We start from the raw sequence: 3,968 nt of genomic DNA, 5'->3' as shown, positions 1-3,968 counted from the left end.
GACGTAACTTATTTGTCGTTATTCCATTCTATTGACCTTGGTTGCGAATAGGTCGCGAACGTGGGTTTTGTTATCGTCTGATTTCAGAGTGAAGAATATAAGTTACTTTATTTATTTATTTATTTATTCACTTACTGTTTTGTATCATATGCACATTTTTTTGCAGCTGTGTTTGAAGATCGTCTTGAATGAAGTCATATTTCATTAAAACAGCGAGATGCAATTTTGTTTCGATTTCTTCGTATGGCAATGAGAAACAGCAAATGGGGTTTCCTCCTTAAGTTGTGCTTCCCCTTTGCGTCTTTTATACCTTCAGTCTCTCTCTCTCTCTCTCTCTCTCTCTCTCTCTCTGATTTTTTTTTGTGCTTCCCCTTTGCATCTTTTATGCCTTCAAGATTCTCTCTCTCTCTCTCTCTCTCTCTCTCTCTCTCTCTCTCTCTGTTTCATTCTCTGTTTCTGTTTCATTTCAAGTGTTGGCAATTTAACTTAAGTAAAAAAAAAAATAATGTCTATGATATAGGCTAGTTCTCTTTTAAAAGTTAGCTGTAGATTAAAATGGGCTTTATTAAATCATACGTATTTTATTTAAATAAAGAATCTTTCAAATACCTATGTAGTATGTGCTGGCATCGTCTCTTCCTTTGCCCCCGGGCTGCATACTAATGACATGGTGCTGTGCATTAATGCAGCAAGTAATTGTCTCCTTAATTAAGGTCATTTGTTCTTGAGAATGTTGCAAAATGCGTTAATATGCCTTATATCTTCCCTAATTACCCTTCATTGATATTGTTTATTATGAGCCTTAATTGGAGGTGTGTGAAGCGCCTAATGTTTTGGAAGTTTCTGCACACGGGTTTCATCCTGGACTTGCGATTAAAGTACGGATGTTGCAGTAGTTTTTAGTTTTGGAGCCACCCATTTTAGGGAAACAAATGTTAATTGTAGATAATAATATTGATAAGTCTTCAATAAACTTTTTTAAGGGGTTTTAAGTATGCATGTTTTCTAATTGGCTGGTCATCGTTTATTATTATTATTATTATTATTATTATTATTATTATTATTATTATTATTAATGCATACGGTATTTGTAAAGGGATTTTCAGCTTTTCTAATATGACTTCATCATTCTTTTATTATTATTATTATTATTAGAGATTTTAATGTTGCATGGTTTCTAATATGACTCTTCGTCATTCGTTTATTATTATTATTATTATTATTATTATTATTATTATTATTATTATTATTATTATTATCGGAAGGAGATCCTCTCTGCAGCAAAAAGCATCGTTGAAAAGCATGAGCTTATATTTCCCGTTCTCTGTATACGCCAAGTTGAGAAAGGCGAAAAATATTATTATTATGTGTGTGTGTATATTATTATTATTGTGCAGTTCCAAGTGAAGGAAAAAAAATTGTATTCCATAACCAAACACTGTTATCTTGCTTCAGCCCAGGACTACAAAGAAAGGCAGCAGCAAAGGTAAATACAGTTGCCACGGTTTTCGGGAAAGGCCTGGAGGGAGGCGCTTAATTAGATTCTACCTGGGGGAGTAAAAGCCATTTATTGGAAGTTTTGAGCCCTGTGGAACTTTGTTACCCAAGTTTTCGCTTACGGGAGCCTCGTGTTAGGTAGGGATGCGGTTCTTGCTACAGCAGAAGCAGCAGGAGCTCTCTCTCTCTCTCTCTCTCTCTCTCTCTCTCTCTCTCTCTCTCTTTAATAGTCGTGTGTATGTATGTATGCATGTGTGTATATATGTGTGTGTGTGTGTGTGTGTGTAGCATATATATATATATATATGTGTGTGTGTGTATGTATGTATGTATGTATGTATGTATATACACACAGTACATCTGATATATATGTGTGTGTAGTAAACATATATATATATATATATAAAAACATATATATATATATATATATATATATATTAATATATTAAAAAGTCATACATATCTACTGTAATATTGTTCTTGTGTTGCAATCTAGATATTCGCCATTTGGCGTAAGCCGAATTAACCATGAGAATCCTTTTGCAAGATATTGTTCCATTTGCATATAATCGTTAAGTTAATTACTGACATTTCCCGACGTTCTCGTGGAGTGCTGAAAAAGGCTTCAGAAAGTAAACGGCTGTTCCTAAAAAGTGTAAGAAAACTGAAAGGATAAAGGAAAGTTGAAGAAATTGCCATCATATGTTTTCGTCCTTATTTTTACAACAGATTTTTTCCCCTTTTTTATTTTCAGTATGAGTAAGCGCCCATGGGGGAGACTTATGAAATTACAACCACAACACGAGTGAGTGATTTTGGGGGTGGGGTTAGAATGAATTCTAGCTTTCACGCCAAAGAAGAGAGAGAGAGAGAGAGATTTGGCACTCTCCTGTGTTTTACCAAGGTGTGAGAGCAACTTTGGCACTGAATAGTAGCTTGAGTATGCGATAGATTTTTTTTGAAGCAGAGGCCAGTGGGAGGGGCAGCACAATGCCCATATCTAGCTTTTCCCACTTTTTTTTTGTGTTGTTTTGAATCTCTCTCTCTCTCTCTCTCTCTCTCTCTCTCTCTCTCTCTCTCTCTCTCTCTCTCTCTCTGATTTGTTAGAGTATGGAATCACGTACATTTGAAGAATGTTGACCTTGACATTCTTAATTTCGTGTTTGCGTATAGGATAATAACGAAATTGTATAATAATAATAATAACAACAATAATAATAATAATAATAATAATAGGGAATTTAACGGAGCTTACATGCAACCAGTACCTGATAAACCAATAATAAAGTTAATTTAATGTCTTAATTATTTATTTAAACATTGATTTGCGAATAGCATTTAACCGATGTCCCCGTTGATTCCCGACGAAGGGGAAAACGCGACGGGCATTTGAACTTGGCATCTCGGCCACCACGTGAAAATTGCCTGGCAACCTCTTTTTACATAATGCCTCTTCTGGGCAGCCGAAGTGAAACGAGAAAATGGAAGATGCCGAAGCCAGGTTCTTTTCATACTTGAGTGTGTGTGTGTGTGTGTGTTTTTTTAGGGGGGTTCGTCCTTTTTGTACCGGAGGTTTACTCTCGTGTCTGGGAAGTTCTCCAGTGGAAAAAAAAAAAAAAAAAAATCCAGTGTTGCCACCTTTGACCCTTTTTATTTCTGGTAGTTGATCAGGGGGTCTGACTGGGGAAGAGGGAGAGGAGGGTGGGGCGGTTGTCATTAAGACCTGTAGGAGGGAGGCATGAGCTAGCAGCCTCATCCCAAAGGCCTCATGACGAGATCAAAATATAACAGCCTGCTGACCACCTTTTATAAAATATATATAATACACACCTGGAGCCACCTTTATAATATATATACCAACCATATTTTATATATATATATATATGTATTTTATATAAATATATATATATATATATATATTATACATATATATGTTTTATATATATATATATATAATATATATATATAGTACATATACAGTATAATATATATATATAAACAGTACATATGTATGCATATTTTATGTATGTTTATGAGATAATTATGGAAGTTTGTGATTTTCATAACTAACGTTTAATGTTTTCAAGATGACGAACGGCGTTGTGTTTCTCGCTGTGATTGGTTAATTTGTGCTGTGTATAATTTCCGTGAATTTGTGATTGGAGTTATTCCTTCAGCTGAAAATCCGATAATTTTCTCATAATGTAACTGATCTCTTTCGGGAACTTTAATCTTAAAAAATGGTAATTGCTATTTTGTGTAGAAGCCATATTAATCCTCTTAAAATCTCGTGACGGATTACGGGTTTTATATTTTTTATATATTTTTATTTAGATATGAGATGCAGGGTGTATGTTTTATTGCCCCTGTAGTCCTGACCTTGTGTTAGTAAAAAAACAAAAGAATGGTAATATAAAAAGTGGGGAACACGAAGGTAGAGAAAGAATACTCAAATAGTGTGTTTAAACGTA

Source organism: Macrobrachium rosenbergii, chromosome 51, assembly GCF_040412425.1.
Source record: "Macrobrachium rosenbergii isolate ZJJX-2024 chromosome 51, ASM4041242v1, whole genome shotgun sequence".
Taxonomy (NCBI): domain Eukaryota; kingdom Metazoa; phylum Arthropoda; class Malacostraca; order Decapoda; family Palaemonidae; genus Macrobrachium; species Macrobrachium rosenbergii.
Note: the sequence above shows the minus strand (reverse complement) of the source record.